General features: G+C 45.6%; 1 long non-coding RNA gene across 1 annotated transcript; it reads right to left on the reverse strand.

Annotated features, from left to right (window-relative positions):
* Nucleotides 1-12,224: 12,224 nt before the first annotated feature.
* On the reverse strand, nucleotides 12,225-20,992 carry LOC149326202 (uncharacterized). Its single transcript, XR_016286404.1, has 2 exons — nucleotides 20,830-20,992; nucleotides 12,225-13,730 (listed from the first exon to the last, which is right to left on the reverse strand). It is a non-coding gene; the product is annotated as an uncharacterized LOC149326202 (long non-coding RNA).
* Nucleotides 20,993-23,216: the final 2,224 nt, after the last annotated feature.

Consider the following 23,216-nt stretch of genomic DNA (forward strand, 5'->3'; position numbering starts at 1 on the left):
ACACTGTCACAGCATGCGTCAGTACAGGTGCAATGTCAGGGTCACTGCTTGGTGGTCGGAAGGCAGCCTTCTTGGGAGACAGATTCCAGAACACACTGCTGCCGGCATGCTAGGCAAAGCACGGGAAGGTCTCCTGTGCACACTGAAACAAACAGGAAAGCATGATGGCATAACTGCATGGCATCGAAGGATAAACAGATGACAACAGAATGATCTCACCAGTACTACAACTGGACCAGCACCCATCAACCAGTCCCATTTGCCAGAGGGAAAGTGTTTGAGCGCCCTGCCTACCTACTACTCTTCTGCGTCTGTGCTAACTGTGCTAAATAACTTTGGCACAGCTTCGAGATACCACCAAAAGATGGTGCAGATGGAATGCCTGTACAGTCTTTGAACAGCACTTCGACTTGCATAGTCTAGCACCACAAAGCAAGAGATTGGTCCTAGTTTACCAACATCTCCTGCCAAGGTAGCTCAGAAAACTGGGAGAAGTTGTCAAGGTGCTCAACTTGACAACTGGACTCAAGCCTGCCAGATGAGTGCGTTCTGCGAAGACCAGCGCACCTGCTGTATCCCATGGGATCTCTCTGCGGATGAGCCGAGGCTCACTGCGGGGGAGCATGGAGATTAACTTCAGTGGGCTGCATTCTGCCCGCCGGCAACAATGCACATATCGAACTCTTACTCAGCACTCTCAATGCGACCAACAACAGTTCATTCTCATTCAGGCTTAGTGCACAGGGCCCACTGCCCTTCTGGGCCACAATGAACGTCTGACATCCACCAGACCTATCAGGACCATCCAAAAAAATTGTTTAAACCTCGAGCAGAGGAAGCTGCACAAAATATTTTTTGCAGATGCTGTACATGCTGTAAAAGACGCCTCCAGCAAGATGCAACCATCCAGCACAAATAACATCACAGTTGTGCATGATGGCACTTGGCTTACACGAGGCCACAGCTCTCACACTGGTGTAGGCTGCATTATAGAATTCTACACCGGGCTTGTGCTGGACTGCACCGTACTGTTGAACTTCTGCCTAGGGTGCTGTCAGCGACCAGCAGAGGGGACCCTAGCTTTGACACTTGGATTGAGCGACATTGGTGCCGGAAAAACACATGTTGGCTCAGGTCAAATGGAAGTGGCAGCGGCACTTGTACATTTTGGGCGCTCTTTCAGCAGCTATGGCCTTCGCTACACAAGTGTCGTAAGTGACGGAGACAGCTGAACATCTCATGCACTCTGCAGAGATGAGGTATCAGGCTTCATACCCCTCAATAAGGACTCTGCATACACCATGTGCACAGGAGAATGGCCACGGCACTCTGCACACGGGTGACAAGAGCAAAGAAAGGGGAGCCATTGGGTTGAAAAAGGTGGACTCAAGCAGGACCTAATTAAAAAGCTGACCAGCTACTACAGTTTAGCCTTTCACAGAAACACCCAAGCCAGTGACATGCAAGGGGCCGTGATGGCCACATTGTATCCCGTGACTTCTCCAGATGACGAGCCTCATTGTGAGCTTTGCCCACCTGGCCCTGACAGTTGGTGCAGGCATAGATAGGTCAGCACAGGCCACAATGGAGGAGCCACCACCGCCCCGCAAGCACAAGCTACCTAGACGGGCAGCAGAGGCATCGCCACCTGTCTACCAACGCCCGTCTGACCCGCAACTGCTGAAGCACTGCAAGGGCAACAAGACGCAGAATGCCTGCATCCTGTCATGTGGTCAATGACTTCAACAGATGAGAATGCTTCCTTGTTTGCAGTGGAGACTGCAATCCATGCAGCAGCTGCACGCTACAACTTTGGGAACTTGTGCGCCGACACTGAAGTATGCAAGTCTGGGGGCATCAAACCTGGTAGCTTTGCCCTTCAGAGTGCTCAGGAAGAGGACCAACAAAGAAACAGAGAAGCACACACCGCAGAAAAAATGGAAGAGCAGAGGCATCAGAAGACCCCTGCAAGCAAAGACACCGAGTATTACAGCCCCAGGGCATTTCGAAGAACATGCAGTGGCTGTGCAGCTTTTGGAGCCAGTTTTCTCAGAAGTGAGTTTTGAGCCGACTGTCCTGGTTGCACCAAGCATAGAACAACTATGCCTTGTGGGATTGGCACCGAGGTTGTGGCATTGTACTTCTCAGTAAATTCCCTATGCAGTGACATCCCTACTTTCTCTAATAACTACTTCATTTCTTTACTGTGTACCTAAATTGGCATGTTGATAACGACTGCAATTTTTAAACATGAATATATGTCCTATGTAAAAAAGATAAGGGTGATAAAAACATTTCGAGAATGTCACTGCATGAGCATTTGGCATTTCACTGCATTTGGCTAAAATAAGAAAGCAATTGTGGGCTTTTTACCACCTTTTTGTCACACTAGGCTTTCTGAAATTTCGGTATAAGAATGATGCAAATAAAAAATTTTAATCTCAAAATTACTCGAGATATATCAATCCAACTTTGTATTTAGTCATTCAGCAAAGTTCCTAATAACCGTGCAAAATTTCATTGCTCTATTACCAAAAATAAGGAATTTCACTCCAATCCCCACCTCCCCCCTTAAAAACAAACACTAAACAAACGCGCCACAGGAGTGTCTCTTTGAGACGGAAAGCAATAACATGAAACATTCGCCTCAGGAGTGGCTTCCCAGCTTAAAACATAAAATGACCGATAAATAAGTTAACATGACTAAAACATTACATGAACTAGGACCAAGCCGGAAGCAATTGAAAAATGAACTATGCAGCAGGTATGCTTTGCCTACTTCGAACGTGAACACAACAAAATAAATGTAAAAAAATAGGGCACCTGCTGGCTTGTTGCGAATGAAACTGGTGTCCACAGAGCCTCCTCTGCCTTGCATCCATGAGGCGCATGAGCCGCTCCAAGGATGCAGCTACTCGGTCGGGGAATGGCCGAATCCCTCCGGGCTCCTCCCGTGAGCTGCCACAAAGAGTAACGATGCCCTCAGCAGCAGTAGACGCACGACTGGACGCTGTGCTTCAAGGCTGAATACTCGCAACCTAATACTGGAAACAAACATGAGGTTCAGCTGCGCAGGGTTTACAAAGTCGTCACCCACAGTGTGCACTGCTTGACGTCAGCTAATACTGGTATTGCATTTCTGTTTGCCTATACAGTGTTCCCTTACTGGATCTATTTGTTTCAGTGGACCACTTGTATTGCAGTTTTCTTTGCATTCTGCAAAGAAAGACAACTTTTATTTGTCACGGTCACGATGCACCAAGCACAACCTTGCAACATGTGTGCACAGATCATTACATGAACAGCATTCGGCAAAAAATTTGATGCGTAGGCAGGTGTTTAATGGCCATGTTATATTGCCAGACATTTTTCACAACCAATGTTGCACGGCAGCGTTGCTGTCCTGTAGGTGTGTATACCTATCTCTGTGTATATGTCACGCACCACACACACCAGTGTACACATCTCGGTCTGTTGGTGGTGTGACTGAAAAGAAGACACGCAAATGTGCAGTACAGGTGGGAAGCCTGAGTTGTCCTCGCCAGCCGGCAGTTCAGCACAGGGTGATCTCAAATCATGCCCACATAACCATCAACGTGTTCCATACGTAATTTTACCTGTCATTCAGTTTTTTGGCATCATTGTGCTCTGTCTCGCCACTTATGGTTCGCATGTAGTGCCTTCTCTGCTTGCACAAACCAGCTGACATCAAATGCCTTTCGTAGCGTGTTTAAATGGAGCACAACTGGTTACCAAGAATTCCACATGATACAAAGCACTCATTGCGTGAAGCCTGTAGGAGAAGTATGGAAAGCTCTCTGTAAATTATACGTGAAACCTGTGAATTCATCTTACAATGCCACAGCAGTGAGTGGGGGCATGCACTGCTTCTTCGGGTGCTGCCAATCAAGGGCCTTCGCCTCTGGACACTGCCTCTCTATTCTCTGAAGCAATTATTATTGAACTCAACTCGTACCTCCACCGCAGACAATCCCATCATGCGCTATCACTGTGCCCTGCAGACAAGTCTGAAGGCCCCTGCACCTTCAGTAGGTAATTGCATAACCACTTCAGATGTTAGCACAGACATGCTTTGCAAGCTTTGTCTCTCAGTAGCACACATCTGATCCTTTTAATCTCATTGCGCTGCACAAGTAGTGGTGTCCCCCATTTGGCACTATAAAGTAAGCAACGAATTGAAAAAAAAAAAAAACTGTTCAATTGCCTCGTAATGACTTTGATGGTACAGTAAAAAACCACCGCTGTGAAATCAGAAACGTAATACGGACATGTCTTGCCAAACCCACAGATACATACAGTTCGGCTTTCTTGCAAAGGCTCGACCCGCGTCGCGTGACTTGCTTCAGCCTCGTGTGTCCGCGGTGCTCCGTCCCCCACTGACCTTTCCGAGAGCGGGGTTCTCCTCTGCAACGGTCGAGGCCCTGCAGCAGGAGCAGGGACAAACGATCAGTCTGTGACACTGCTTCACAGCCTATCACCCAGCATCCGGTTACGGGAAACAGGTAAGCTGCACCAAGTGGTGCACAATCATCACACTGGGAGGCAGTAGGAGACGCCGACTTCTATATGCAGTAAAAACTTCAAATCATGCAGTAGTGGCCTTTTCTGATCAACATAAATCATCTATTGTGGCTTGCCACATCCTGCTGGGGTACACAGAATAAACAGTGTTTCTCTGCTGTACCAAAGAAAATTGCCACCAGCAATAAATTTAATGAAGACTTGAAAATAAAATGTGCGTACAACTTTAAGCTCAATTATGATCTTCGAGGGAAAGGGAAAAGTTCACATTATACTGTACAAAACAAGTAACATACATTTCATGTTAAGACAGAAGCCAACAGCCACAGAAACCAAGGGGCACAGGGGATTTTTTTTTAAATTCATTTATTTATTTTGTGGTGTTGATCAATTTAGAATATTACTAATATGTCATCGCTTAAAGGCCCTCATTCCCCTTCCTTGTTTGCTTAATACATTTCATGTTGTCTTTTATGTGAGCATTACGGCATGCGACCGCTGCTTATGGCATTTTTCTATTACTTTATCGCAGTTTCACATCGGCCACTTGCTTCAGACCACCACGTTTCACATTCGCATCCCTGCAGACAAATGCACACCGCGTATGGTACATGCTGTTCAGCCCTACTGCACATCCCTCAGGTTTTGGCCCTTACGCAGTATTGAAACATGACACATGCAATACTTGTCCCCCTCCACAACAGTCAGTTCCACCGCTGTTGCAGAGACAGTTGTTCAAGCCAGCTTATGTCTGCCAATAGCCGTGAAGTGTGCCTGCACTCGGCAGGATACACAGTGCGAGGTATCAGGGTTGCATACAACAGCGAGAAGTGGCGACAAGCTGCTTTGTCAGCAAATCGATTTACCACAGAAAGCTGGAAGGCAGCAATGTCAGAAAAAGGTTTCACTACATATAAAGTTGCATGACAGTACACCAACAATCATTTCAGGCTCCTGTCAGCAGCAACATAGCTCACGGCCGAGTTTTCCTACACAAAACCTCAACATGCCAAAAAAGCTCTTCTGTATTCAAGGACAACAGACACTACATTTTTGCTGCCATGTTTTCTTACCGCAAATGTTCCATTACATATTAATGTACATGATTCAGTCCACGTTATTCAAGTATAGCACCGTTGAATAACTGCTATCTTATTTTCTTCGTGACACTATTTTAGTGCTTCAAATGAATGGTGACTGAGATATGCAGCTGGCATTTAGGTCACATGAGGCACGAAAAACCGCATGAAAAAAACTATGCTGTACATACTTTTAATCACTACAGCTCTTATGCCAGCCTGCTGCAACAGCTGGAATGACAAGAAAGGATGTATTAGTGGTTACACTACTGTTCGTTTCATGCCTCACGCAACCTAGGCACCAATTACTCGCCACAGCCATTATTGAACTGCTGAAACTTGATTGGTTTATGGTTTGTTGGGGTGTAACGTCCCGAAGCAACTCAAGCTATGAGGGACGCCGACCAAAACGGCGTGAGGAATAAATTGATTTATACATTATTTGCTGGATTTGTACGTTAACGCAACTACGTTATCCATCTATACCAATGCCTAACCCACCGTTTGCAATAACAAAACATGCAAGCAAGTACGACAAGTGCTACATCTCGTCTTCTAACTTCTTTTGTGCGTAATCCTGCGTACTTCAAGCAGGAGCGCACCTGTCCACCATGTCTCACTATGGAATTCATACTGTAACCGCGCAAAACGACGAGGAACGAAGAGAGGAAAGCACAGGACAATACGTGTATTGTCCTGTGCTTTCCTCTCTTCGTCCCTCGTCGTTTTGCGCGGTCGCAGTAGCATTCCATTGTCAACCACCAACTAGCCCGCCTCCACTTGTTACATGTCTCACTATACTGGAAGCGAAACCAAACCCTTGAATTAGAAAAATGTTTAAACATTCAAAAAAGGGCACAGGTGCCAGCTCGGTTCTCGGCTCGCATAATATCTTGAAACCAGATATGCCCGTACAGAGTGTTTACGCACCTTTAAGTTGGCCCAGTAGTAGCAGCAATAAACGTTTGTTAACCTCTTAGAATTGTAACAGTAAACAATCCATCCTGCTTTCAAAGATCTGCACCTGAGAGGCAGACTGTAATTTAGCACCATGCTTTACCTCTTCCAAAATGCACTGCTACAGGAGCTAGAAATGCGCACTGGCTGTCTTTAAAAGGGAGCCCACAGGTCGATTTACATCCGCACAAAACATGCATGTCTGCGTCCTTCAAGGGTGTGACCCCCTCTCCCTCCTGGCCTAACCAACAAGACCCTATTATGCGGGATGCAGCCCCTGCCGAGTTAAATAGTTTGTGACACCATCAGAACGTACACGTATAAAAATAATGCCTCATCAGAAGCTGCATCCTACAGTGCATTCATGCTCTAGCAAAATCGATTGCCTGCACTGCTTACTTCCCTGGTTTCATGCAGGAACTCATTGAGGAGTTGGCCCGAGTGGTTAAGCCTGTGTTTTGCTAGGACAAATCTCAGGGATGAGCCTCATTAGGAAATTTTCTTACAAGCCTTACCTCCAACATTTCATTTTAAACAAACCAAAGACCGACTGAAAAAATACCACGTCTGTTAACATGTGCCACTTCATAACGCAATTAGTCAATCAATGAAAATTCCTTCCCTGATATCCAGACATAAACCTGCATAAGGCAGCATAGCATACTCATTTCAATTAATGAAACTTCTGCTTATATCTGCAAGATATATACTCAGAACTAATGCACGCTTAGCAATGACTGACAAAATGTGAAGAACTCGCGGTTCTGAAGGCCCCACAAGGTCATAATGTCTTGCTATACAGGTGTTCCAACGAAACATTGGAAACTGGCTCACGGCTTGCAGTCATCATATGCTCAAAGCAATGGCAGTGCATTTCATAGGTCGCACTTTTTAACAGTATCCCTCCTATCATTTTGGGCTACTTGCCAAGTGCAATGCAGATCAACCCAACCTTCCTAACTGTTGCCGACGTAATGACAGCAGGGAACGAAGACTCTGCATTTCAAGATGATAACATTAAGGCTGCTGTTCTGAAGGAAACACCACGTCCGTGCCGTGAGCGTAAAAGCCAGGTGGCCGACCTGGCACGTACCTCACGTGGTATTGTCATCACAACCTGCACACTGCGACAGGTGGCCACCTCCCCACAGCTGCATCTAGCTCTTAGATCAATGACAGGACGTGAGAGGCAGTTTCAAAAGGGCAACCTACACCTCGAAATCCCCACCGGTGCCTGTGCTTCAAACAGCCACCTTCTGGGGCAGTAGCACATCGCTTAACGGCTGTACGACTGCACCAGAAGTGATACGAAAACTGCCCACGATCTATGAGCAAAAGAAAGCAATTACCATCCCCCGCATTATGAGCATGTCGGCAGAACGCAGGTGAGGTGAAGCACACAGAGCACTGCATGTTGCTGACATGATCCTTTAACACAATCGCGTCATACCATGAAGGCCGAGTTTAAGTGTCCCTTCTGGTTTTTCTCCTAACTTCCCTCATGCTTGCAAGTATATCTTGGTTGGTCAACGAATCCCAATACAGCCCTGTGTTATCACAGTCCTGCCTCACTTTGTCGTTACTGGCCCCATGATGCAGTAGTTAAATATGATTGTTTCTGTTCCCACTGTACAGCCACTGTCTGTCTCTTGGGTTATACTGCCTTGACCACTGGTGCTTCAGAACTCCTTCGAACATTCAGAACACGTGGACATTTTGCAACCATATTATCTCTTATCGAAACTTACTCATAGCAGACAATAAATGCTCATTGACTGAAAAAAACTGTTTACTATAACAAACAATGACACACATGTGGCTAGAGTAAAAATGAAAACTTCAGATATTGCCTCACAGTTTAATGCCGCAGAAGATGCCTTTCGGACATGCGCAGCAATGAAGTGACGATCAGCACGCAAACACCTTGTTGTACACATCTTCAGGTTCTACACACAGCACTACACACTTACACAGTTGAGAGCACATACGAGGAACTGCTGTGAAATGCGTAATTAACATGCCACAGTGGTGACATTACTTACGGCTCACAGCACTCCCACTGGAGTGCATGTCGACAGAAGTTTCCGGCCCCACTGCTGCCTGATCCCACCGCAGCCGAGGCACAGCCACTAGCAGCAGCTGCAGGCATGCCACAGTCACACACAGCAAAAAAAAACAAGACATTTACCATCAAGTTACAAAGTAACGTAGCAGTTGCTAGCATTTCGTTATTGTTATGAGCAGTTACAGCACTACAAATGTGATGCCTAACACAATCTGTGTGTTCATGCTTCATTGCCATCTCGTGTATGCTTCTTGTCGTCACAGCTGTAGCATACATACTTCTACTTAACACACTCTTCCACCCCCCTTTCAAGTAGTTTTGTTTGCTCTGTGCTACCTTAGTTTTCTTTTCCTTCAGATTCTTCCTCTGTTCTTTCCAGACATGCCAAGCATGTAGCAAATAAATATACCTTGTCGATGCCGCAGTCACCTCTTGCCACATTTGCTTGTCCATATCTCTACGCACTGTTCCTCGCGTTTCCCAACAGCTGTAGTGGGCTCACTGATTGCTAGCTATGCATCCATGTGGCCACTTCCGAAGGACTGAATTCCGCACTGCTTTTCCCAGAAAAACCACACACTGATGCATACCACTTTCTTGTTTTGACCTCTGCTTCATGCATTTCAAGCAATTGCATAACACTGTACATTCGCTGATGCAAAACAAATTGTACACAGTGTACTATGACTACACGACTTCTGACTGTCCCTATTAAATTGCACATAATACCACTGCAATCAATGCTTTCTGAAATACAACCTAAAACTTATGCTTACCTCGCTTGCTGTAGCCATAAAGGATACCAGCCTCTTAGGCGCAACCGGTCTGCCATTAATGGCCAGAAGCCGACCCTGGCGCCCCGCCAACCGGCCACCGCCAGTGCCCCTGCGATAAGCATCATCACAACCATTCCGAACGACCTGCCGCATCACTGCGCGGTCACACCTGTACCAACACTTGCCCCATTTCAGTCGAAAACCAGCCAGCATCGCGCGGCTAGCACACCTCGTGTACCAAAGCCGCCATTCCTTCACGGACCTGGCAGGCGGGCCTTCTGCACTTAAGACCTCGGCTAGCCTGCACCACAAGCGACTCCTTTCGCCTACTTTAAAATTTGGACCCAAATCCCCCCCTGCTCTTGCGAGACGGGGGTTACTCTCTGGAAAATTGAGTAAAAATTCTTCTTGCTGCCGCGTAATGTGAGAGGTAATTGCCTGGGAAGCCACGGCGCCTTTGAACGATGTTTAGTGATCGTCTGCATGCCATGGCTGCATAACATCCTATCATTTTACAGGGATTGTGGCAGAAAGCAAATTATCCTCCCCCTGGAGACTGGAGAAGGTTATTGCACACAAAAGTAACCGCACTATTACACGCCTTTTGTGCATGCAGAACTGTTAATACGGAAATCATTAGCATCTTCTCTTGAGTCAGGCTGCAGCTTGTCACGCGACTTTTCATCGATGTAACGCACGACGTAGCCGACGTCGCGTGTTGCGACGAGATGACCGTGGCAGAAGATGTCCCACGACAAAAACAATTGCAGACCATAACCGTCCTTACCTGCAAATAAGTTGAACACGATAAGTATTACTACCGTCTGCTGAGCCGCGTTGCCGCTCGCCATGCGAACTTCGTAAATACACGAAGAAGCATGCAGATGTTTCCCGCTGCGACGAGATGGCCTTGGCAGCGTTTGCGCTCGCGGCTACACGGCCCTTCAAGGCGCTTCAATGTACGTCAGCGCCACGAAACAGTGTCCGCACGAGCCAAAGAGGATTTAAAGCAATATGACGACTTTTACAAACACACAACTGAACGTTAACACCTCCGTGTTGTCGTTCACGTGCTTGAACCACTGCTGCGGCTGGAAACAGCACTGGACGAGGCCATAAGGCATGCTAGCGCCCATAAATAGTTACCGCACACGCTAAGCAGACACAAAACGAAAGTGACAACGTTCATACACGCATTACTGAAGATTAACGCCATTTGATTAGTGGACAGCCTGCTTCAAACGCCGACACGACCGGCGCCAGTTTCACCCCTGCTTAAACTGCAATCGGTTTCGTAAAACGAATGATAAATTTAAATAAGTGCCAACAGTCTTGCATGGTAAATACTAATTGATTGTATTACGTACATTATGCTGCCTGAAATAACAATAAACATCTCTGCAATAACTGGCAACTACGAATCAAAGATACGAAACTGCTGGATCTAGTGAATCAGCAATGGTATTTCTCGCTTTTCGTACCCTTTCCTGGGTGAGGCTGTTTTTACAACAAATCCGACTAGGGCGGGGCGTCTTTTTTCACGTGACTAAACGTCACCAACATGTCATCAACGATCGTGGCTCCTCGTCTTGGCTCGGCTAGCTTGTTCCGTGTTGATGTGGTGCCGGGCATTGGACTTTCTTGAGCCGATTGTGTGGAACAGCAGCATATCGTACGCTCCTTCTAGCTGCGCGACGTAGCAGCTACAGCATATCGTCAACGATCGTGGCTGCTCGTCTTGGCTCATCCCGTTCATGTGGAGTAGTTTGTACGGTAGGTTGCTCACGTACACGTGCCTTTCTAGAGCGCTTGAACGGGACACCGAGGGGTCAACTTGCGTCAGCTACGACTGGCCTAGGGCTCGAAACAAGACCGTAATCGTGCATCCTCGGGTCGTGTTTAACTGCACAATAGAGCGCCGTACGAGCTGCCTGGACAAGTGTGTGGACTGTACTTTTTTTTTCGCAGTGAATATAAAATACGGGTATCCAGTGGCCAGCATGTCTTTGAGGAGGATAATGAAACAAGATAAGAAAATTAGTTCTGACGGTTTTTTTTTAATGCAATGATGATTGCCACTACGCTATGAGTAACCTCTAGCTCCCAGCATCTTTCTACACGGACTACAAATTTGTAACGCGAATTCTGAGATTGAGTCGGTGCAGAAAGTTTTGAAATATTTATATTGTGAAGGTGCACCTTGCAGTGTGTTTGTATCATTGAATTCTGCCTTGTTCAACAGTATTATGTGGTATGCATAATTTGGATTTTTCCACGATAACTTTTGTGGATGCACAGCTCAAATCGTTGGCTTTTCGAAGATAAAAGGCTGGATGGCCTTCAACCTTCAGCATAGTTGCACTAGCAATTAGCGTATCAATTTCCCTGGATATTTTTTGTGCACATTCTTGCTAGTACATCTACGGCGACTTATTCGAATTACACTCATTACAGCCTTCTCAAGCACCACAGATTGCTAGAACAAATTTTGGAAAGCTTGGCTTAGTGACAAGCCTATAACTGGTGAAGCAAAGGAAGGCTAAGCATCCTTTAAGTGCTTAATTGGCCTTGCATTATTTAAGTGCTGATGGTGAAAAGCCCTTGAACTCACTTTAGCCCTTTTTCAGCGTGCAGTCTAGCCAGTTCCTGGCGCATGCTGGGGAACGGTGAATATAAAGTGAATAATATAGGCCTCACGCTAATTTCTTTCCCTGTGCCAGTGCTAGCAAAGTTTTTTTTATGTACCGCATACCTCACTGGCGCCGGGCCAAAAATTTGGCAGAAACTGAGTGAGCAAAGCACAAGTGAAACAGTAAGAAAACTTTATTTTTCATCTCAAAATAAAGAACACGGTGTTAGGCCTTCAGTGAACAATACGATGTCAAGCAACAGATCCAGGGCAATGCACATTGCACTTGGAAGAGTAAACCTGACTGTCACACAGATACCATGTGCTTCACAAAAAAAAGTCTGTTCAGGGTACCTAACACACATTAGGGAATAGCACACGAAGACTAAAGTAACGTTGACTCATCAATGTTAAAAATTGCCCGGAAATCATGGGATGACAGAGCTGCATACTTTCAAGAGACCACAAAGGTTCCTCTTCAAGCTGACATGGTAGTGGTGGAAAAGGTTTATTTGCTCTATTTTACAGTATTTCTTTGTGGCTTCAGACATGAAAATATTGCCCACTGCTCAAATTTTTAATAGTTGCAACTGACTGTGTGACAAGCAGTGCCAACACGATTACAAGGCGAAGTCAGGCAACCTGTGATTCAAAATTCCGCTGTCAGGGCTTGCGTGTGCTGTTGCCTGCAGCCCATCCTCTGACTGAGACGATGACATTGAGCACCAGCATGGTCACCATCGCTATCACAGTGTGCAGATACAGTGCAAATATATAAATATATAAATATATAAATTGGATTGATAAAAGACAAAGTGAACTGCTGGATATGCTAGTGCTTGTGGGCAATCTCCTTGTGTGTGGCACACTTTGTAGAACTCGTCAAACAGGCACTTCACAGAATGAGAGAATGAACTCTCCTTGTTCTTCTCAATGCTATGAATGCTTTTGAGCTGTGATTAACATATGTACTAAAGAATATTTTGCACCAACCTACCAATGTGTGAAATGCTTCCACATCACAGATCCTCCTAACTAACCAGGCATGCAATGACTAAAACCATAGGATAAGTGAAAAGGAGCTATAAACTCCAGGCAAAAGCATGTAGTGCAGAAACGGTATGCCATCCCTATTAATGAAGCGTAACTTGACAAGGTAGCCAAGAGCTGAATTTGTCAGAGAAATGTGTTTGGAAGAGAGGCAATTTCAAAACTCATTCGAACACACAGCATGTGACTATGAATGCTACTACAGCACACTGTGATGCATCTAGTCCATGGCAGAAAGAAAGTAGGCAGATGGTTTCTTGACACTCACTCGCAAAGTGAACAAGGGAGGGGAAAAGCCTCAGGGTGCTTGCCAGCATTTCCACAAGAGGTCTTGTCTTCGTCTGGGCAAAGCGTTCATCACTGGAGGGGTTTAAATAGGGTCTTCATTCCGAGGAGGAACACTTGGCAAGGGGGGGAGGGGTGAAGTGGAAAGGGTGTTGTAAGAGGAGGGTGAATCTTGTCCAGGCATGATGGTTGCTAAATATGAATAACCAGTTGACCTGCAAAACTGTGAAAAGAAAAAGGCCAGCTCAGAAAAACGGAATCCGGGAGTGTGAGAGATAGTGAACTTGGGCTCCCAAGGCTCTGTGTCGAGCTGCAACAGGTTGCTTGGTATGACTGGCTGCATTGACCTGAAACACTCAAGGAAATAGGGCAAGGCAGAACGAAATATCGAGGGAGGGAGGGGGGGGGGGGGGGGGGGGGGCAAAAAGAGAAAATGGGGCAAGTTCAGAGAAAGTGCCTTCTCCTTAAAACAATTACAAGAATTGAGGCACTGTGGAACGAGCACCTTGCTGCCATGGCGGCATTCATGGTGGTTGCCTGTCACCTTTCAGTATGGCTTCCACACTGATCAGCAGCAAACATCAGCCACCTTTTTGTGGCACCTGCAATGCTTAGTTGCAGGGTTTCGAAAATGCTGTGCGATGCACCTACCACAAAAAACACGAAAAGAAGTGTTAGGTAAAAATAAGAGCTCCCGAAAAGAGCCACTGAGGAGAACTCCATCAGATTCCAATTGTTAGTAAAATCTGATATTCGGACTTTTTATGGCTATGCTGGCGTCTGCTCAAAAGCAAACATTTATTTCTGAGAAATTTTGAGTTGAAATAGTTTTGCCATCACTCTGATTCAAACTCGATTAGATCCTTTGACTGCGGCCAGGACAAGGTAAGCAGCGAGTAACTCCAGATATCCAAGCTGAACTCACGCTTGATGTCAGCACAGTTTACACGCAAAAACAGCATTAGGTGGTAACACCTGTCTTCCATCTTTTGGTCTTTCCTAGCTCATAAAAGCTGTCTTCGGTCAAGTTAGTGCCCATGGGATTGAACGTGGTTGTCATTCAACACAGGCAAACATGAATGTATGCCCAGTGCAATTACAAATTAGGGCAAGCACATAAAAAAAATTTCATTTAAGGGTAGTACCAACGGAAGCAAAAAGGCTGAGAGAATGATGACATTAATTTTAATGGTGCAAAGAGCAGCATGGCACCAGGTATTTTTCATCTACACAAGTTGAGGTCAAAGGCCTGTTTTCTAAGCATTTCCTTTTCAATATGGACATCATGAGTTTGAATACAGCAGTGACGAAATTTTTAAATCCTATTTTCTCAGTGACAAATGTGTCATGCAGTGGTAAACACAAAGATGTTTTAAAGATTGCATTTGTAATGCCCTAACAAGAACATTACTTTGCAAGAAAGCATTATAAAGAACGTATCCTTCTTATATATTGGCACATAGTGGTGATGGCAGTCAAGGCAGTGAGTAAGAGAGCGAAAGAAGGCTTCCAAAAGAAACTGTTTGTTGGGCTGACCAGTGCCTACAATGAACTGAATGACTTGCTGGCAGTGAAAACAACAAGCATGTTTGCCGGTCGTTGAACCGAATGCCCGCTGCTCTCGGCCGTGCTCAATTTAAAGCTGACAACGAACTTTCGAGATATGGCAAGCAAAGTAACCACAACAGTCGAACAACGTAGAATCAGGTCCGCCTGGGTGCGATCAATCGAGATAAAATCTGGTTGTGTTTTTCATCACAAAAAAAAAGTGATAAAGTCGCATGCCGGCAGCTTTGAAGAATGAACAAACATACATTACAAAGCTTTGCGTCAATATCAATGCTACATGTGATGAAAAAAGACAAAGCGGACCAGGGGAGACAAGTGTGCATGGTGACACTAAAACTTACAAAGTTTTGTCCTTACATGCCCAAACTACAGGCTTCAGCTGTGAGGCACCCAAATTGGAACTTTCAGTAGTAAACCTTAAAGAACATCACCCTGGATGGCACCTCTATCGAAACAGTCGAAAACATCAAAGCCATAGGCCTCTGCATTTCCAAGAATGGCACTAACAGCATAAAAGTTATCTGCAAATCTGTGCAGAACATTGCCATCCTAATCAAATGCATCTCTAACTGCCACCAGGGCACGAGAGAGGCGGAGGCGAGCTGCCTCAGTCAAGCCTCATGCCTTGTTGAACTACCTTTCCATCCCCTACTTCTCCCGCTCAGAGACGGAGCAGGTGAGCAGCCTAATATGAGCGGCCTACAAAATGACGCTTCTCCTTCCAAAAACCAGAGCTACTGCCAAACTAATCCAACTGGGGGTACACAATACTCTACAAGAGCTAGTCGAGGCACACTTAATAGCAATACCACTGACTCTCTCTGACAATAACTGGCCAGCAACTCTTAAAGGAGTATAGACACCTAACCTCTGGGTACATGCTTTCTTATTTGTAATGGTGCGTAAGGCATTATTATACATGAATTACCACGTGGTATCCTCCTAAGCCTGCTAGACAATTTATAATTGCAATTCTTTCACGTGTTGTTTCGGTTTCAACAGTTGAACGAACGATGGCTGTGATGTCAAAGAGAGGTTATAGGTCACGTGAGGCATGAAAAAAACTGCAATATAATCAGTGCTTCCACATAGGCTGTCATTCTGGCTCTTGAGGAAGAGCTGGCTTCAGCACTGTGTTGAATTAAAACGATAAAGCAGCGATTATATCGCAGTTTTCTCATATGACCTATAACCTCTCTGACATCAAAACCATCGTTCAGCTGTTGAAACCGAGATCAAAACAGCATGACAGAAAAATTTTATTATAAATTATTTAGCGGTTTGTAGCCGAATACCACATGGTGATTCATGCATAGTAGCGTCTCCCCCATCATTATATACAAGAAAACATTCCACCAAAATTTTGTGTCTATACTCATTTAATCTGACTAAAAATTCACCTCCCTGGTCAAATCACCACTCTGTATTCCCTTCCTGAAACCATCAGCACAAATATTTACATCCTGCCACTCCCGAAAAACACTCACCCGGAGTACAATCATGAGCGACGCATTGCCAGACCTAAGGCCCTTCACAAGCGTTACCCCCCATCCATCCCTGCCGTCTATCGGATGCCACTGAATATCCTCAGCAGTCTGCATTCGTGATTGCATTGAGAGACAGTGCTCATAACTTAGTTACCAGTGTCACCATTCGGAGCCTGACCTAGACGCCTAATCTTCTACACGCCTAACTTTCTGCCGCCCCCTGTTAGGCTTACCTTCTCTTGGAATCCACTCCGTTGACCTTGAGGACCAGCTATTATCTTGCCTTCGCATTACATGCCCTGCCCAAGCCCACTTGTTCCTCTTGACTTCGACTAGGATGTCATTAACCTGCCTTTTGTTCCCTCACCCAATCTGCCGCTTCCGGTCTCTTAACGTTACACTTATCATTTTTCTTTCCATAGCTCACTGCGTTGTCCTAACTTCGGCTGAACCGTCTTTGTTATCCTCCACGTTTCTGCCCCATATGTGAGTACCGGTAAAATAGAGCTATTGTATACTTTTCTCTTGAAGAACCACTCTGAGAACCATGAGAGCTAAGATTTTGTAAACTAGGGACTGTCTATTTAGTTCTGATGGCTGAGAAGTTTAGGCTTGCTACTATGCCGAGTCGCATAAAAAGTAAGCATGCATAACGAACACTCCGCAATTTCGGCGGCATTCGAGTGATGACCTCAATTATAGTACTATGACAGATACTTCAATTGCACTTTGAAATGCATATTAATATAGCACTTCAGTATTTACACACATAAATTTTTCCCAAACTGCACAACCCAAGGGAATCATTCTAGCAGAGCCAGCCCCGCCACTGAGATAACTGCAAGGTTAAGAGATGGTTGTGCTATGTTGATCAGACAATGCAAAAGAAAAAACATTAAAATTGTTCAATAAAGCTTCAAGTGGGCCAGGGGCACAGTTTCAGCACTCGTCCAGCGTCCTCTTTTGTTTTCTTTGGTTTTATGGGGTCAACATCCAAAAGCAGTTCAGGCTCTGAGGAAAGCCGTAGTGGAGGGCTCCGGAAATTTCGACCACCTGAGGTTCTTTAACGTGCACTGACATCGCACAGTACACGGGCCTCCTGAATTTCGCCTCCATCAAAATTCGGCCATTGCAGCCAGGATTCAACCCGCGTCTTTCGGGTCAGCAGCCGAGCGTCGTAATTACTGAGCCACCGCGGTGGACATGTCCTCTTTTGTGCCTGCCTTGTGAGCACACTACACGACTTCCTGAAACATAACAATCCTGTCAAAGGAATTCTTACACTGCAGCATTTTTAAAGTGTATGCATTTTTTGAGAACTATCTGCAAATTTGTTTCCTCCATGTTGCGATATGTACTGTCACCATGAAATGATTAAGGAACTGGAGTGGACAAAAAATTTTTACGGCGCAGGCACACAATCCAGCCGCCTGAAATGAGTTGGTGCATGGAAGCAAAAGCATGCTCTCTCTACTGGCAACAATACCATGCAACTGGGTCACGAGGTAGAGCCGCAATAATATTTTTTTCCGTGAACATACGTCCCATAATACTTTGGTCGTGACGGTATAATGGGGGGGCAGCTGTGTAGTAGCAGTCGCTCATCACTGCAAGAGTACAAAAAGGAAGGGAAAGATGTTGCCAGCTGCGGCAATTGCTATCGAATCTGTTCAGCACCAGAGCCAGAGCTGCGGCCGGCAAAAATAAAGAAGCATGGAGAGGATAGCAAGGAGAAGTACAGAGGGAAGTGACAGCAAGAAAGGACATTAACCAAAATATTTGTCATCAATTATTTAAATGCAATCTTTTCAAGTTCTCTTGGCAGCAAAAGTCCGTGGGATGCGATTTCTTGGGAAGACGTTCATTGTAGCCTCACCTCGCTATCCAGTCACCTGATAATGTTACCAGTGGAAGGAGCATGTAGGCCCCAGTATTCATACAATTCAGGCTTGCGTGACTGAGTTGTAATAAATTTTTTTCTGCACACCCACGTCCCGTAAACTTATTCTGGCAGGAGTACGGTAACGAAGTATACTTATAGGCCAACTCTGTAGGTTTTCGAAACATTAAGAGTTGATAATTGCATCATATTTCTTGGAGTCCCCTCACTCTGGTACTAAAAACTGCTTTTCAAGATACCAAGAAATATTCAAACAGACCAAAAACCAGGAAACCAAAAATGTGTTTCGACTAAATGATTACTTCATGACAAACTCTCCGATGATGTCACGGATACTGCTGCAAAATCTATCACGTGCAAGCTGACTAGCTAAACAGGCAACAGCAAGTGAGAGCTTGAGGCCATTATTGTGCTGACCAAAAGCCAGTTCAAAATTTTGTCGTTCAGCAAACACAGAGCAAATTTTGACACTTCTGCATCCAGTGACATCACACGCACAAAGCTGCCAGTAGAAATCTCCCCAATTGGGGCCACAAAATGGGTAATTTTAAAATTCATTTCTGCTGCAACAAAACAAAGCCCCGCTGCAAAATTCAAGAAAAAATGCCAGGGTTGCCCTTTAAATACAATGGGATAGCACTGCCAGGTACCCGACATCAACATCGACACAAATGCTTTATGTTTTCAGATGTGGTTTTAGAAAGCGGTGGCCTTATGGTAGAGCATCCGCCTCGCATACGGGACGCGCTGAGTTCGATCCCTGGTGCCGTCCCACCGGGTACCCACCGGTTTTTAATGGGTACAAGATTTCCCCGGCCAGGTGCTCGGCTTTTCTGGGAGGAAGTACTTGGGAAAAGGGTCTCGGACCAAACCATTGCGCTGACGGGAAAGTGATTTGCTCCGCCGTCAAACAACCCAAAATCCGGCCCGTGCCAGCTTGCCAGCTTGTGGCCCTTTTTTTCTTGCAGACAGACAGTCAGAAGAATCGGACTTGCCGAAGACCACTGTGATACTCTGAAGTTTTTCTCCAGAATGAAGGATCGCTTACAGTAGTGTTTGAACCTGTATGTCTTGAGACACGCTGGTTAGAGCGTACGAGCATTGAGTTGAACTCTTCACTTTGCAGTGAAACACGAACCACCTCTGCATGCTGTGTGTTTGAAACTGGGTTTGCCCCCGAAAGGGAGCAGCGGGGTTTGCGGAGCCTCCTCCAAGCGCACACCCCTGATGAAGACGGGCTGGGGCTGGCTTGTACCCATTTTTACCGGTGGGTTTCGAACCAACCACCTCCCGCAGCTGAAGCGGACGCCACTAGGCCACGACTACGGTTCAATCCGGATGTGAGCTGCGATGCAAGACCAGCCTGTTCTTACCCCCTCTTTTTCCCGCTCACACTTGCTTTAACCTTCCTAGGTTTGTCCTTGCAGGGTGGATGTCACCCTACGTCACAGATACAAAACTGCTTGCAAGAACCATACCTGCACAATATACAGCAATTATGTAGCACACTGGATGGCTCAACTGACTGCACATGCTGCGCGTGATGGTTGTTTGCATCTGTTCGCAACACAGGTGCAAAAGGGGCACCTGCAGGGGGCTCTGGAGGTGGTGGCAATGTGCATGCTGGTTGGAGAAGAATGGCCTGAGGGGCGAGTTGGTGCCGCCGTTCATTTCTTCATGCTGGTTGGAATGTCTGAATAAATCAAATATAAAGTCTAATATTCCAGGAACAGCTGAGACACTTTCAACTTTAAGAAGTGTGCAATGTGGAGATCAGTCACGTCCAAAGTTGCGTGCAGTATAAACAGAGTGAAAATGACACTAAGTGCGCTACAGCACAAATTCAACAGTTGAGCAGATCACATACATTGAGAATGCCGATGGCCTCCACGAGGGCACGGACATTTGTCATCGGTGCTAGGGGTACCTAATGGCAAACAGTGGTTCTTCATATTAAGAGTTCTTCCCTTTTATTTAACGACACTCTTGAAGTTGGAGATATTTTCCATGTCGGTCAGCCGATCTAGGACTCCTTCCACTGTATCTAGACAAGAGGTGTAATCAATATTGGCATGGTTTGACTAGCAAGCGTATGAAGAGAACAGAACTTTGGACGAAAGCTTTGCAAGAATAACTGCTCGGGCACCTTGGTAATTAAGTTTTATTCAAAAGAAACAAAAAACACGCTTATACCTCCTCAGCAAAGACGCACGAGCGCCAGTGCGCCGTCGTTTTTCGCCCTCTTTTCACTACGCGCTGCTGAAACAAGACAGGCTTGTTCCTACTAAACAGTTTCGGAAGAACCAGGGACGAAGAAATCGACGACACTGCATAAACAGGGCACGAAAGTGAGCGCAATGAATTTCCTTTCGCAGTGGGCGTACCGCGTAGAGGGGCAGCACTGACAGGGGCAGCAAACTCGACCAAACAGCGCTTCATGACATAACTAGCGCGTACAAATTCTCCCACTAAAGTAAATACCTTACTCACCTTGCGAAGCTTGGCGTTGCGTTTCGAAAAACCCGTGAACACAGCTACAGACAAGCAATATCAAGACCACGACTAGCGAGGCTGCAGAAGACGCAAACAGCGCATTGATACAAATATTTGAAAGTAAACATTGTGATGCTGAGTTTCTCCAAAATGTGTAAATACATGATACAAATTGTTTTTTTTTAATTAGCAATGACATGTTTTTTTTTTTGCACATAAGCTGTGTGTAGATTCGTTCTCTTCAGTTTGATGGCAAACTCTTTGCTCTCGCGCTGTAATGGCGACGAGTGCAAGAAGGCCATGCCGCCCCTCTCCCGCGCGCGCTGTTTAAACTTGGGTGGCATCAAGAATTTTGTCATTGGCGTCGAAAAGTGTGAAATTCTCTCTCAAACTGGCGCATTTATTATTATGGACACAAAGACAACCGTTCTGCGCCAGATACGCATGACTGTTTTCTACAAAACATCTAATGGGCCTTGTAGGCACACAAGCGATTAGGTATAGTCATGGGTATAGTCAGAGTCCTTCAATGCTTTTTCTGGTCACGAAACTCCGGCGAAAGTTTCATATAGGGACAGCGCGTGCCGCTAGCGGCGTCGCTGTCGGAGAGGGGGCACAGATCGGTCGCGCGCGCCCTATTCGCAGCGGCAGTTTACTGGCCAGCAGGCTCACATTCGTTTGCTATTTGTGTTTGGTGGTAGTTAGGTGGTATTCAAGCTTAACATGGACGCTGCTAGCGTTCACCGGTTACTACCTCAAAGCTTGGCTGCAACATCGAGTCACTACCGTGATCGACGGCGGCCGCTAGTAAATCATGCTAGCTGACCAACGCGCTTATTTTTCGCGCTGCTTAGAAAAGAGCGGTTCTTGTGCATGGGTACAGCCTGCGCACTGCTGTGCCATTAATTTTCCCCAGAACTTGACTGCAGTGTCACCATGGAAGATATAGCGTAGCAGTTTGCGTTGCGGCTGTGTCGCCGAGTCCTTGCTTTCGTCGAAGTGCATGACTATGGAAAATGCTTACGGCTGGCGCTTAAATTGAAAAATACTGCATGCTCACTGATGCTGAAAATCAGATGTTATGGCGACATTTGAACCGGAGTGCGCGGTGCGAAAGCTATCACGTGGCGAAAGCAGCGGCAGTTTGATGGTGCTAACTCAAAAGTTTTTTTGCTGACACTTTCAAAGGTGGCAAAGCTAGTTTCCGAAGATTCTTGCTGGGTATGTCATTTATTCGCACTTTGTCACACTGTGACGATGAAGAAGGTGATGCGTGCAAGGAAATAATGAGATTTATTGCTCAGTGCTCATGTGCTGGCTGTGCATTACCAAAATAGAAATTCGCTGTGGGTGGCCACGCAATAATAAAAAAAAAAACAGACAGTGCATTAATACATGACAATGTGTTCACAATAAAATAACATACATTTGATACCAAAGAACAAAATAAGAACCCAGATGCTCATGGTTCCAGTAAGAAAGGCAAAATAAAAAAGCGTACAAATTCCTAAACACGCATCATTATACAAAAGCTATAACATACAAAAATGAAGAAAATGAGACAAAAAAAGGAAAATGAAGACACAACTATACATCTTTTCTCATCAGAAAACAAACAATCATATAATAGTCCTGCGAGACACCTATCATGCATTTAGAAAGACAGAAAACGGATTTCAGATGGCCGCAGGGCTCGCACTTCTCATGCCAGTCAGACAGTGCTACTGCACAGGCTTCCTGCCACCACCTGCTGGGCACGTAGAACGCTTTGTTGCCCGAGATTGCTTGTTTTTTTCCCGGGTAAAAAAATGCAAGCGACACCTCAGGAAAAAGTGAACAACCTCTGCAGTAGTGGTTACATAGTGTGATGCACAGCCAATACCAGCTGCGGCAGTACGGCTATCAATGAGCACTTTCTCGATAATGCTTGCATATACATTAGCACATGCAACTGCTTTGACAGTCAAATCTTCCACATGGCTTTCAACAATTTGCAACAGACTTAGGAGCCGGCTTGATGGCACTTGCAGAAAGCCTTTTGATTTCGCTAGTATTAGAGCCGTTGGTTCCCGTCTATGGCCCTTCAGTGTTTTCACACAGCTGCAGCAAGACATAGACGAGAATTTTTTTACAACATAACCAGCAAGGTAGTCCAGGATGCAATCTTTTGTCGACAGTTCTTCGTCAAGTGGAGGAGAATGCTCCCCGCAGTCATCTGGCTCCAAAAGAATATCGTCGAGCAGGACTGTCAACGTGTCAATCTGGAACATACATTTTTCTTTGTCAAAATCTAAAGTAAAACAAAACAAACCACACAAAAAAGTGCATGCATGAGAGGCTGTATAATGCTTTTTTTCTATAAGGATAACTTCTCTGGAGGATAA

Source organism: Amblyomma mixtum, chromosome 10 (assembly GCF_055824585.1).
Source record: "Amblyomma mixtum isolate Tamu chromosome 10, ASM5582458v1, whole genome shotgun sequence".
NCBI classification, from domain to species: domain Eukaryota; kingdom Metazoa; phylum Arthropoda; class Arachnida; order Ixodida; family Ixodidae; genus Amblyomma; species Amblyomma mixtum.